Raw genomic sequence first — 15,078 nt, forward strand, 5'->3', positions numbered from 1 at the left:
CAGGAGTGCGATGACTTGGAAAGGAATTCAGTTTGTGTGGGTGGGAAATGACAGGAGGGAGTTGAAAGAGATTTTTAAAAGATAATTTGTGAATCATCTACTTAGTGGAAACCACTGAGAAGACAGAATCAATGAGTCACAGAGTCCTGAGAAAGAAGAGAGATTGGACAGTAGATAGCAGCTTTGGTGAGAAGTAGGTGCTCTTCTAGTTAAATCTCAGAATGAGGAAAAGCAAAGCAGCATTAAAAAAAGAAAAGGACCTATTCATACCCGGAGGAGTTGCAGTAACGTGTAAAAGCATATAACAGAGAAGGTGTCGGCAAGGCTGTCAAATATCAAGGAGAAATCAAAGGAGAACTCAAGAAATGCCCTCTCTATTTTAAGATCAATTTTGGAAATGCATAGACTGATGCTAAACCTTGTAGAACAGAGAAAAATACATTATACTGGGAATTGGGACCTATAGTCCACATTTGAAACTCCCAGATTTCTGAGACTTGGGGAAAAAAAAGTCCCATACCCTGCTATGTATCTTGGCTTTTCCATTTGTACAAGGAAAAGTTTGATTTATTGATTTCCAAGACTCTTTAGTTGTAAAATATTAGAATTCTGAGTGCAACAATGAAGAGAAAAAATTATATGTAGTGATGTAAAGGAAATAATTTTGACTTGTCATGCACATTAGATTGGGAAACATACTAAATATGATTTTAATGATATTAAATACCCATTTTCATACATAAATATTGAGCTATATGTATTCCGTAAAATTATCTTTTTATACCTTTATATCTTTGACCTGTAATAAAAGAATACCTGGAACCTAGACCAAATAAAAAGGGAGAGGAAAACAAGACTGAGTCATGACAGCTGCATACTTTGCCCATTGGGAAATAGCCAAGGCATGGACTTGCGACAGTCCTGGAGCGAAGCCAGAGGACATGACAACAAAGGGCTTTGAGTCTTTCCAATGGCCACTTGTGCACATAAGTCATGTCCTTCCTTCATACATTTGTATCCAACCCTAGGGAGGATCCAGGGAAAGTAGATGCCTGAGATATTTGAGTGACTGAGCAGTTTTTCCAGTAAGACTGATCATAATCAAAGTGGAGTCTTTAAACCATAGATTTGGATTTAAATTATTTAAATTATTATTTTAAAGATTGGCAACTGAGCTAATAACTGTTGCCAATCTTCTTTTTTGTTCCTGATTTTTCTCCCCAAATCCCCCCAGTACACAGCTGCATATTTTTTAGTTGTGGGTCCTTCTAGTTGTGGCATGTGGGATGCCACCTCAGCGTGGCCTGATGAGCAGTGCCACGTCCACACCCAGGATCCGAACCAAGGAAACCCTCGGCCACTGAAACAGAGCATGTGAACTTAACCACTCGGCCATGGGGCCGGCCCCTATTGAAATTATTATATAGATTGTTTACACTGCTGAATTGGATTACATTTTAAGCCAAAGTATCCAAAGTGAAAGTTTTTCCTCTAACCCATGAATGGAAATTTGGGGAGTAACAGTCATTGGCTATAGACAAACTAAATTAAGCATATTTCTCTCAGTACATGTGAAGTATTGTGAGTTAAATTTTGACACCCACATATGCCATTCTATAAATAAGAAATCTCAGGCTGTATTCTGTTCTTGTTGTGTTCAGGTATATTGCTGCCTTCTAGAATACAGCTTATAGAGGCAGAAATAGCTTCTCATCTTTGTCCAAGCTGTGAAGTTCAAGGCAAGCGACCTCTGTGAGATCAATCAAAGATTCATTAACTGAGATTCACAAACAGGCTGTTTGAACAACATGGCAGTGCACTCTAATAGCTTGTATGGCTACTACATTTTATGCTGAGGAAATTCCCTCTTAAAATTTTTCCTTAATTTATTCTTGATGGAATGTCTTTCATTTCCTAGGAACAGCCCTATTAACAGAAGATAGGAACCCAAGGAGGTGAAGGTGGAATAGACAAGATGTAAGTAGGTCATGAACGGCCCTTTATTTATTTATTAAATAAACAACTATTGATCACCTGCATATGTCAGACACTGCTCTGTGTGGTGAGGATAAAAGAACAAACAAGGAAGGCATGGAGCTTACATTGCAATTGGGGGGGGTAGAGACAACAAAACAATAAGTAGGATAATTTCAGATGGCAGTATGCGCTATAAAGAAAATAAGGCAAAATCATATGACCAAGAGTCTGTGGGACATGGAAATTTCTTTGGAACAGAAGAGGGAAGGACTCTGAAAAGAAACCATTTTAACTCAAATTAGAAACATACAATAGAGTCGGTCATATAACAAAGGGGTTGGAAAACTCAGGCAAAGTGAATAAAGCCATATGGATCCAAGTTGGTTGGTTAAAGCGAGAGAATGTAGGCTAGTTTGAGTCTGGTGAGGGCTGGGGTGGGAGAGTGATTCAAGATGAGGTTGCAGAAATAGTCGGGGCTAAATCTGACAAAGCCATGGTAAACAGTTTAGATTTTTTTCTAAGTGAGATTATGTAATGGATAATACTGGTGTCCAAATTCCCTGGGATCTGTATGACCATTTTTGTGCATATTTCAACTTCAGCATGCTTTTCTTCTAAGAGCTAGTGCCTGTGACTCTTTGTTGAAGGAATGCCCTTAAACGGCTTTGGAGTCTGCCTTGTCCACACTGCAGAGAAGTGTCTGAAAATTTATGTCTGTGACTCCCCAACCAATAATTAGATAATTCATGGGTCCAGCCTACAGTTGAAAAAAACACTGAGGGTTAATTTTCTCTCCAGTTTCTCCTCGGCATCAGGCTGAAACGACCCTCCTCGGGACTTTGCCTGTGGTCACACCCTTGCCTTGACCTCTCCCTGTCTCTGTTCTGCTCTCCCAGCTCCCCGGGGAACAGTTCCTTACCAGTTTCCCTGGGAACATTTCCTCAGAAAATCCCTTGCATACCGAACCTCATCTCATAGTCTACATTTGGGAAACTCAAACTCTGACAGTCGGACGATTTTGGAAGACTAAAGAGAAGGACAAAAACTGCCTAGTGTTTTAAAAATATCACTGTGGCTGCTGTGTGAAGAATGATAGTGGGGGTTAGGGGAGGCCAGGGAATAAGGGAAAAAGGTGAGCAGGCTATTTTAGTAATCTGGACTAGATAGCAAGCTATAAATTACCTAAACTAGAGATTTCTAAGAGGTATGTGCATTGGAGGGACTGTCATAAATGATGCATTGAGGTATAAAAAGAAAATAATAAATTCTGTCTCTTTGTGTCAGTCTACAAATCAGGAAGTGTGCTTCACTACTGTTTAGTTTGTTGGTTCGCAGAGATACGTACACTTATACTTGGAATAAGTTTATATGTTGGGAGATGTGCTCAAGATTTTGTGCTGAGGAGATAGGCCATCAAAAATGTTTGGAGAACACGGGTTTTAGACACCAACAAGTTTTATGTTTTCTATCAACATGCAGTTTATTCGTGGTACTCTTATGCAATGCTTTTCTTGTGTATGTATCTGTAGTAAAATGTCTTTGCTTTTAATCATTTTGAGGAAGGGGATTGAGTCATTTGGGTGCTTCTGTAGGTTGGTTATTTGGACGAACGAGACTATTCCATTTCTTCTGAAGAAATGCATAACTAGTGGTAGGGGCAAGTCTGACAATTCTCGATTATTTTCTGAGGATAAGAAAATTAAAAGTGCTCCAGATGCTTTAAGTGTAATTTTCCATCTACCATAAATTTACTTCAGAGTGCTTTCCTCAAACAAGGTCAGGGCATTAGTGCTCATTAAGGACTATATACATGCACAGATTGAGAATTCATCAGAAAACCAATCATTTGTCTGAAGTCAAAGAAAGTCTGTAGAAAAAATTGTGAGCTGAGTTTTTTCCCTCACTCAGCAATCCACTGCCACGTTTTCCATCAGATATCACTCTTTTGAAATGTAGATTTATTATTCAGCTATGGTCAGGCCAAACGAATCAGGAGACAATTGCCATTGAAGAGAAAGTTTGTTACTCACAGTTCCCAAGAAGAGAGACATGCCATGCAGGGCCACGTGGGGAAACACCAGGGTCTGGCAGGAGGTAGAAAGAGCAAGAAGAAGATGTGACAAGAACCTTTATTGTGGTTTCCATTGGGAAGTCATGGCAGAGCAGGTAAACAGGCTTATGATTGGAAAGTATGAATAAGTTCACAGGCTCTGGGGTACAGGAGCTATCTTTAGGTGTCTGTTACCTGGCTCTGAGGTGACAAGGACAGAGATAGTGGCATGGAATACAAGAGCTCTGTGAGAGCTGGATAAAGTAGATAGTCCAGGGTATAGGCTTTGGATTGGTTGGTTTGCTTGGGAAAGGCACACTTGCGGGCAAGTCCATTACTATCTCTAGAAATTGGCTAGCCATGGCAATGTCAGTTCTCTCCTGTGTCAACAAGGTCCCAAGACATCAAAGCATCAGAAAATAGAGAACACAAAAAGCATGATCAATGTGATCACAAAGAAAGAAGGAAAATATGTTTCTGTGATAGAATGAAAGAAGGAAAGGAAGAAGAAAGAGAGAAACAAGAGAGAGTGAATGAAGAAAGAGGGAAAGAAAAGAGGTAACCAAAGAGAAGAAAATAGAAAAAAAAGAAAGTATGAAGAAAACAAAGAAAAATTGTTTCCTTTTGACTAATTCTATTTTTTTTTTTTTTTGAGGACGATTGTCCTTGAGCTAACATCTGTGCCAATCTTCATTTATTTTGTATGTGGGATGCCGTCACAGCATGGTTGATGAGCAGTATCCAGATCCGCACCCGGGATCTGAACCCGCGAACCCTGGGCAGTCAAAGCAGAGTGCGAGAACTTAACTAGTACATCACCAGGCTGGCCCTCAATTAATTCTTCAGTTGGAATGATTTTAGTATGATATTCAAAAGACAATTTTAAAAGTTATTTTAACTACTTTTATTCTTATGTGGATTGACTCATTTAACAATGAAGAAAAATGTAGCTAAGTAGATTTGAGACAACTGAATGACTGCGTATTTCATAAAAATAACTCTATATTGAAAATATATTGAATGTATTTCGACTTAAGCTTTTGCATAATCTTTTTGTAAATTGTGTATGCCTGAATGATTTCTGCTTTAGGAGAATAATGGAAATTTCTAGTAATCAAGAATTGAGAACTTGACAAGTGTTTGAGAGAGAAGCTGGCACTCTCGTTTCTGGTAAAATATTGAGAAATTATAAAAAACCATATATCTTGTTGCTGATTTTTTTTCTTTCTTGTTGGACCAAGACTGTGTACATTGGTTTGAATAAGAACCATTTAAATATTGTAAATATTTTAGGTTTTTTACAGGCATCACAATCTGCTTTTAAGGTCACCCTGGGCTTTGCACTACATGAAAAACTTCCAATGTACTCATGTACTTTTTCTTAGTCATTCCTAATCTGAAATCTCTGAACATTTCCCATGTGCTTGAGAGAATGAATATACAACCGACCATGTATGACAATTGAACTTGGACCTATAAGCTCCACAGCAAACAGCCCAAGAAGCCAAACCACAACTTCTGCAGCATTCAGCACTGAATGATCAGGACTGGGTCACAGTTTCCCTAATTTTTGTTCCTTGGGCCCAACCAGAGAAAGCCAAGCATCTCCAAACCAATCACATAGGAACATATGATTCCCTACTTCCAGGTAGCCCACATCCAGGTCCCCCAAGCCAACAACTCCCCATCAGAGCTCACCATGAGCCTCCTCTTTTTTTTCCACTATAAATCTTTCCTACTTCCCCCTAAGTTTGAGTCTCTGCCAAAGGCAAGTGATGGTACTTAATTCCTTTGGACAGGAGGCTTTAAATAAATAGTCTCTACTTGTCCTTATTTGGGTGGTTTTCATGTATTTCCACATGCTTTTTACGTCTTTTCCTGAGACTGATTTCTTTTCCTCCCACTAGTCTTCACAATTCTTGCTTATGATAAGATGAGCAATGTCTTTCTTCAGTACCAGGTATTTTTTTAATAAATGAGATTCTGTTACACCAAGCAGGGTGGAGTCTAGGTAAAAGTATGATTTGACGAAGGTGAATTTGTTTTCAAGGATTGCAGACCTTTTACAATTATTTGTTCTTACCTGACTTCTGACATACACTTTCTGACTTTTATTTAATGATAAAACCGTTCCCTACCTTCCCCTAGTACCAAAATATATTTCCTGAACTTATTTTGAGGTTAGTAGAAACAATATGGGGTAATATGTCAAAGGTCCTGAATTCAAAATAGAGGTTTTCTATTTAACCTCAGGCAATTCATTTAACTGCTCTGAGTTGCAGTATTTTAATCTATTAATGAGACTAATATTGCTTTCTTGATATAGAGCAAAGTTAAATAACAACGCATAGAAGATTTTTGTAAACAATTAAGTGACTCACAAATATCTCCCCCTTTTTTGACTTTTAAAGCATTTTTAATTTTGGTAAAATACACATAACATAAAATTTACCATCTTAAACATTAAGTGCTGTTGGGTGCATTCACAGTGTTGTGCAACTGATATCCAGAATTCTCTTTATCTTGCAAAACGAAAACTCTATATCTATTAAGCAACAACTCATATCCTTCTAAGGATATTTGTAAATTAATATGTGATAAAGGTCAAAGAATATTCTTTTGACTGTCGATTCAGGATACATTCTGTAGGAAGAGTTTGATTGGCATGAAACAACTTTATCCTGGCCCCTAAAATGGCCCAATTCTGGCTTCATTTACCACATATTCATTTTAATTATGCTTGTCTCATATATTCTTGTCCTATTCCACATCAGTCAAAATAATATTTCCAAAACTAAAATGAGATCATGTGTCTCTTGACACGGGATCTTGAAATCCTTTAGTGGCTTCCTAGTATTCTGAGAATAAAACTGAAATCTTTAATATGCCCTTTTAAACTTCTGGTTTCAGCTTATCTCTTCAGTTCCATCTTATAATAATCTCTGTCATATGCTTATTCAGCCTCCTGAATTTGTGGTTCTCTCTTCATAGGTCATTTTTTGTATATATACATGCTATGAAGCTCCTTGTCAGATCCCTTTCATTTAGGGTCTTTTCCAGAAAGCCTGTGAGAAAGGTTAGAGCATTTCATGATGTCAACTTGAGATCATCTCGTAACAACAAAACTCCACTATTCCATATTGCATTACCAGTTGGGTCCCGAAAAACTAATGAAACTTTCACAGAATGAGGTGTTACTGGAGTATAGAGAGACAATACAACCAATTACAATGTTTACAACTACTAAATGGCAACAAGAATAAACATAACATCTACAATATGAAATAACTTTATATTTGAACATAGGTGGGAAAGTCACTCTGGTAGAGTTGCAGTCAGCTGAAAGGCAATGGTACTGTTCTAAAATGCTAGTGATACAGGCAGTCAGATGACGAAAACTTTTCTGTGTACAACAGAACAATGTTTTAACACTTGTTTTAAACAATTGTTTTAACTCTCACTCTTGTTTAGAGACTTGGCTTTTTATGTTAATACATATCCCTGAAGTCAAGCTTTTTTAATGGTGGATAATGCCATTCATTTTGTAATTCCTTTAAGTGTGGATGACAGTCAACTGCACCAAAGCAAACAAATACCAAAGTATTTTTCTAAAGTGTAACACACACAGGCCGAAATCAAGGTTTACTCTTATACCAACTTGTGACATGGAAGATTTAAATTACTTTGCGCAGTAAAAGAGAAAGAGTGGTACAACGGATAACACCATGAGAATGGCAAATTATTTCTTTATACTCTGGAAAACCAGCTGTGCTGAAGCTCAGCAACAATCTTAAAATAGAATGGAATGTGTGAAAATCTGGTCATTGTTGTCAACTATTTTCGTGTTCTTTACTGTGATTTCCTTATAGAAGAGGTATGAACTCCAAAGAAATTATGTGCTGCTTGTCAGAACAATTTAAAGTTATGGAGATATGGAGGCAGACAAAGAGTGTAGAGTCAGAAATATTTTCTTCAGGCTAGTGGCTGTAACTTTTTGATTTATATTACCAGACTTGGTTGCCGGTTACCATGGTGGTTAAATCACATCCAAAATTTTGACAGATTCTTGGAAAGTAAAAACAGATTGTTCCTAATTAAACACAAAAAAGGTGAAACTCGTAGACTTTTAAGGACTTTAAAGCTATAATTTATGTGTTAATCCACAGTAATTAATTATTGACCTTTGAAATACTTAAGAAAGGAACTAGAGGTGATTTTTCTTCAATAAATTAATTCAATCCAAGGATAAAAAAAAGAAGACTAAATTGGGCAGGGAATGACAATATTTGCAGTAGTTATGATTCATTTTTGTCAGTTTGTTCTACACTGATTTTGTGTGTGAGTGTGTGTAAAGTATCTACTTCCTTTTAAAGAATTAGCTTATTCATTATGATTTCCCATAGTCTGTCAAGAGGTTAGTAATTTCCAGGCTTTAACCTGAAACTCCACCATTAAAGATTTTGGTTTTAGAGGGAATAACTGGCCCAAAGGTCAAGTCCATGCTACTCAAAATGGCAGAAAATCTCACCAGAAGCTGTAGGCCATCTTGCCAGACTTTGCTGTGTCGTGTCCCTTACCCTTTATACCCCAGAAACAACAAAGTGCTGGTCATTTTCTTCCCATATCTTATGCTTCTTGACTCCAGATTTCTGTTATAATCTCACCTGTGTTTGGGTTCTCCCATTCGTATTGCCATCTTATCACATCATTGAAAATAAATTGGGATTGAAAATAGTATCAGCAAAGTCAGTGAGAGACCTTGTAAAATACAACAACAGTTCTGTAAATGTCACAAAATCAAGAATGTGGAGTAACATCAAAACAAAATGAAAGAAGCAATTTAAACTTATTGTGATGCACGAAAACTGAAATTCTCTGAAATCGCTTTTCTAATTTGTTAAATGGCATAATGTCACTGAACTTGAAGGGCTATTTTAAGATGAAATGAGATAAAATCTGTAAATCAAGTCCATTGTTTGGTACTTTATAAATCTTGAAGTTATCCTGGATTTGTCACATTTTTTTTTTCAACCCTATGTCTTATCCAGAAGTAGAGTAAGTTGAATCCGGTTTCAAAACATATCCATGGAACTATCATTCCTCCCCACCTTCACCAACATCATTGCAGTCAGACAAACTCCGAACCATATGCTTTGCATTCCCTCTTGCCCTCTATACTACTCCCCAAGATCCTTTACAAAAACAAAGTTAGTTTACATCACTCTACTTTTTAAAGGCCTAAAATGATTTGTTTCTACCCTTAAAATAAAAAGCAGTCTAGGGGCTGGCCCCCTGGCCAAGTGGTTGGGTCTGTGCGCTCCGCTGCAGGCGGCCCAGTGTTTCGTTGGTTCGAATCCTGGGCACGGACATGGCACTGCTTATCGAACCACGCTGGGGCGGCGTCCCACATGCTACAACTAGGGGGACCCACAATGAAGAATATACAACTGTGTACTGGGGGGCTTTGGGGAGAAAAAGGAAAAAATAAAATCTTTAAAAAAAAAAATAAAAAGCAGTCTACATTCTACCTTGTAAGACTACATTATTCGGCCCTGGCTTACTGTTAATCTAAAAAAATCCCCCAAACCCAAAACCAAACAACAGAAACAACACCCAGTGCAGGGCTTTTTCATTGTTTCTTCTGAATGGAATATTCTGTGCAGATATTCCAGTAGCTTATTTCATTTCATTGAGGTCTTTACACAAATCTTACATCCCTAAAAGTTCTTTGATTATCCAAACTAAAATAGAATGCTCTCTCACTTTTAAATTTTATTTCCATTAGGTGTTTTTCTACATGACACTTAATGCTACCAGCCTTTATGTTATATATCTATCAATCTGTTTATTTATAGTTTTTTCTCACCTCCAGAATCCAGGCTTTAGGAAGGCATTTGCTTTTGTTTTCTAATTAATCACTGGCATCTGGCATAGTGTAAGTGCTCGATAAATACTTAATGAATTAATGGAAACTCAGATGAATTAATGAATAGACTATAACTAAGAGGTAGCTATTAATATAACAAAAAAAGTCATATACATTGCTACATACACTCCTCCAAACAATACTGTGAGGTCGGCATTTATTGTATTCCAGGTTTCATAGATAAAAAGTGACACAAAGAAAGCTTAAATTACTTGCTTGATATCTTGCGTCAAGCAGCTTTTCCAAACCTAGCTTTTTTTGTCTCTAGAAGATTCTCTTTTCTTATCAGGCATACCACTTTCCTCCAGAGAAATGAAGACAGAGCATGAGCTAATCCGTGGTTTTCACATCAAGCAATATTTTACTGGGGGTTGGACACCATTTCACGACAACTGAATCAGAGTGTCTGAGAGTAGGGCCTGGGCATTTATATGATTCTGATTCTGATACCATATGTTTATTAAATGCAAGCTTCTATTTATAATGTCAAATATGATAGTTATAATCTTCTCTTTATCTTTCTCCTTTATCTTCATACCCCTGAAAAAAAACACTGGGACAAATATTAATTCATAAAAGTAAATTCTGAGGCCAGAAAAAATGTTTGCTTATCATATTGACCAAGGTAAAAAGACCAACTATTTCCAGAATTGGCAATGCAAAATAAGACCTCAATGTGATACTCTTACACACACTCCCAAAGGACCGGTGATTTGTTGATTTTTGTTTTTGTTGTTTGTGCTTTTGGTGTCATGACCAAGAAATCATTGCCAAAACCAATGTCAAGGGATTTCTTCCCTACATTTTCATCTGGGAGTTTTATGGTATTAGGTCTTATGTTTAAGCCTTTGATCCATTGTGAGTTAATTTTTGTGAGTAGTATAAGACCTCCTTTGAGCATTTCTTGCAAGGCAGGTCTAGTGGTGGTGATCTCCCTCAGCTTTTGTCTGGGAAAGCCTTTATTTCTCCTTCATATCCGATAGATGACTTTACTGGATAAAGTATTCTTGGCTGGCAATTTTTTTCTTTCAATATTTTCAATATATCATTCCACTTTTGCCTGGCCTGTAGAGTTTCTGCTGAGAAATCTGCTGATGAGTATGGGGGTTCCTTTGTAGAATACTTCCCTTTTTCTCCTGGATACCTTTAAGATTCTTTCTTTATCATTGATTTTTGACAGTTTCATTGTAATGTTTCTTGGAGAAAGTCTTTTTACATTGAGATAATAGAGTATTCTATTAGCTTTGGGGACTTGTATGTCTAAGTTCTCCCCCAGATTTAGGAAGTTCTCAGCTATTATTTCTTTAAATAAACTCTCTGTCCTCTTCTCTTTCTAGAACCCCAATTATTAGAATATTTGCCTTTCTGATTTAATTCAATAGCTCTCATAGGCTTTCTTCACTCTTTTTAGATCTTAGTTCCCTCGCCTCTTCTAACTGAATTATTTCTATATTCCTATCCTCCAGGTCCTGTATTCTTTCTTCCATCTCATCTGCCCTGATACAGGTGATCTCTTTTGCATTTTTCATCTGATTCATGAATTTGTCAGCTGCAGAATTTCTATTTGGATCTTTTTTATAGTTTCAATCTCTTTGGTAAAGAACTCTTTCTTTTCATTAATTTTATGCTTGATAGTATTAAATTGTGTTTCTGAGTTTTCTTGTAGCTTGTTGAATTTCTCCATAACAGCTATTTTGAATTCTTTGTCAGTTAGTTTGCAATATTCCAGCCCTCTGAGTTCAGCTGCTGGAGAAGTATAATTTTCTTTTTGTGAAACCGTATTTCCTTGATTTTCCTTATCATTTATCGCTATACGCTTCTGCTTTCACATTTGAAGTGGCAGATACTTTCTTATCTAGCTTTTATATCATCTTTGTTTCTTACAATTTACCAGGCTGGCTATTAGAATCCTTTCTTTTGTATTCCAGAGGGTGGTTCTATATTTCAGGTTTGTGGTTTCTCCCTTGCCCACCAACCTTGCACTATTTTCTGAGCAAGCTGCCTGTCTACTGGAGCTCACTCTCGTGGCCACACTTGGTAGCATGGAGAAAGAGCTGATAGAAGAGTGAAAGGAAGTGTGAGTTTAGTACTTGGAGCTTTGGCAGTGGCTGTGAGCTGATGTGATGATTCTTAAGTGGCGTACTCCCAGAGCCTTGTGGGGAAACTTCCTGGTGAAGTCCTGAAGCCAACAGCAGGAACCTCATTCCTTTAATGTCCTTTGATATTCTTATCTGCTTCCTTCCCTTTCTCCTCCTTCTTCTTAGTCATGGAGATCACTCCTCAGAAACCAAGCTGCTGCTGGAGAGAAATGGGTTTCTCCAGCAGCAACCCACACACCTGAGATAGCCAGGCAGTCACTCACCACTTTTGCTTTCTATCTCCTCCACGGAAAGGTCTTTGGTTTCTACTTCCTCTGTAGGAGAACTCACCTACTGCCATGGCCAAACAGCTTTGCCCCTTGAAGTGTTGCCTGCGGGAGGGAGGTGGCTCTGGTGAGTTCTTTCTCTCCTCTGCATCCAAACTCTTCTCTATCCTGCTCCTGATGGTATGCTGGAATCTCTCCTCAGGTTGTCTGGACTTCTATAATTTCTCTCTCATCTGTGGGTATCTGCCCAGGTTTGCATGCTCTTGGTGTTTTCCCCCAGTCATGGTGAGTGGAAGTGGACAGGTTCACCAGCTCTTTTGGATTTTATTTGTTTAGATCCAAACACTCTTGAGGTCTTATTTGTTTATTTTCTGAGGCACAGGTGAACAAGAACACTCCTGGGTCCTTTGGTGCAAAGTGCTGAGGGACTTTCATTTCTTTTATTTGATTATGGATCTCATTTTTTTTAAAAAAAATGGGAAGAGGAGAAAAGAGGAACAACTTATGCCTCCACGATGCTGACATCACTCTTTCTGCGGTGCCATGCTTACCAGTCTCACTTTGGTTATATTGGCACCACACATGTGGCCTATGAATAGTGTTGTTGAAGCAAAACTGAAGGCAGTATTATTAAAAATTCTGAATTCCAAGCCAGAGAGTTTTTTCACTTCCAGTTGCCTATCCTGAGTATTTGGGATAAAAAAGGAGTATTCTAAGTACAAAGCAAAAAAAAAAAAAAAAAAAAAAAAGAAAGAAAAGAGAGAGAGACAGATATTGTGATCTCTAATTAAGAGATGAGGTCTAAAGGTCTTTCTGAGGTCTGACTCTACAGTAATGTTTGGTTTGCTTTTGTGTTCATGGCTAGGCTAGTAAATGTATGTTTGACAGTGAAGTGAGTATTTAAAAAATAGGTGAAGGAGTTGAAGGAAAAGACTATTCAGGTTGTGTTAAAAATAAGAGACACATAAAACAAATGGAAAAAAAGTTGAAAGGAACAAAGTCAATAAGAAGGCAAACATTCATGCCCAAAGTAGCAGGGTCAACATTAGTATGTGATAAAGTATTTGAGAAGGAAAGAAATACAAAATACAATGAGGGTTATTTTATAATAATAAGTTGAACACCGACTAGAATAATAAATGGAATACTGAAGATATTACAATGTTTAGTGTACAAAATGACACGTTAAAACATGTAAAGTAAAAACACTTAAAAATACAGAAATGAAATGACAGATATACAATAGCAGTAGGAGCTTGACCACCACCATCTCTGCAACATAAAATAAGTAGACCGAAAAAAAAGATAGTACTTAAAAAAAGTCTCTAGCTGGCTTTAGTCAAGTGGTCAAGTGTGACATGGCTGTCTGAACTGGGAGCTATACTACTGCTACTTTGCATTGTTTCACATTCTTGTCAACACTTGTTATTGTCAATCTTTAATTTAGTCATTTGGGAGTGTGTGTAGGAATATCACATTGAGGTTTTTTTTTTTTTGCATTTCTCTCATGATTGATGACAGTGAACACTCTTTATATCACTATTAGCTATTTGGGTGGACTCTTTTTTGAAGTTCTTATTCAAGTATTTCATTCATTTTCAATTTGATGTTTCCTTTTCTTACTTATTTGTAAGAGTTCTTCATATATTCCAGATATGAGTTATTTGAAAACAAAGAAAGATCAAATTAAAGAACCAAGAGGAAAAATAGACAATGGAGAGAGCAGAAGAGAATTTCAAAATTTAAAGACAGTAATCCATGTGGAGAGAGGGAGAATTAGACATTTACACATAAAATAGTTACAGGCTGTTATAGACCAGAAACAATCAGCACGACAAAGAGCAATTTGAGAAAAAAATGTAATTGTGAAAATTAAGCATTTGGTAGTAGCTTTGAATAAAGATTCAAGAAAGTCCCAGAAAATAGAGTTAAAATGCAATAGAAAAAAATGGAAATAAAAGCAAGAAGAAATAGAAAAATTAAATGATCAATTAAGGATGTTAAAGATTCAAATTTTAATAGTTATAGAAAGTGAGATTATAGAAAATTGATAAAACTTTACAAATTGCAAAAGACATAGACTAAAGAGAAGATTCCAAATGTTTCCAGGAAAATTAAAAAAAACAAACAAACAAGTTCATACAAATGATCATGAACCTCATACTGGAAATTCTCAGCTGCTGCAGCTGGAAACTAGAAATATAGAAAGCATGACTTTCAGAATTCTGGGGAAAATATTACCTAACCAGAATTTCAATTAATATTTCCACAAAGAATGTAAGTATTAACTAATAATTTAACATAAATTTTGTCATATATTTATATAGATATTTATATATACACATTTGAAGAAGATGGGGAAGAGGACCAAGGAGAAAATGTAAGAGAGCTAAATCAGCATCTATCATAAAGGCAGCAACTGAAGTTTTAAAATTGAGCAATCTTTGACATCAACATGTTGTTTAGATTATGTACTTAAACATCAGACAATAGAAATAGCTGAGTTGAAAACGGTTGTTGAAATGAGTAGGGTAAAGGCACTATGGGTCTGGGGAAATTATTTTTATGTTGTAAACTCTTTGGTCAAAATGACTTTTAAAAACATATATACCATATTGCTTTAATAAAGAATAAGAATTGAAAACAATGAACACTTTTAATGAATCCTAACTATTATAACTTTATGATTTCACTAAAAATAACTTGGATATATATATATTTTGTGGGAAAATCTGCCACCAAAATATTAATAGAGAATAT

The 15,078-nt window shown here is 36.6% G+C and overlaps 1 long non-coding RNA gene across 1 annotated transcript in view; it reads left to right on the forward strand.

The window, feature by feature from the left end:
• Window positions 1-15,078, forward strand: part of LOC139082308 (uncharacterized) — a 76,762-nt gene that overhangs the window by 4,249 nt on the left and 57,435 nt on the right. Inside the window, exon 2 of the long non-coding RNA XR_011538187.1 lies at window positions 1,919-1,977. This is a non-coding gene — a long non-coding RNA (uncharacterized lncRNA). The remainder of the gene's footprint in view (window positions 1-1,918; window positions 1,978-15,078) is intronic.

The sequence above is a fragment of the Equus przewalskii genome, chromosome 3 (genome assembly GCF_037783145.1).
Source record: "Equus przewalskii isolate Varuska chromosome 3, EquPr2, whole genome shotgun sequence".
Lineage (NCBI taxonomy): Eukaryota > Metazoa > Chordata > Mammalia > Perissodactyla > Equidae > Equus > Equus przewalskii.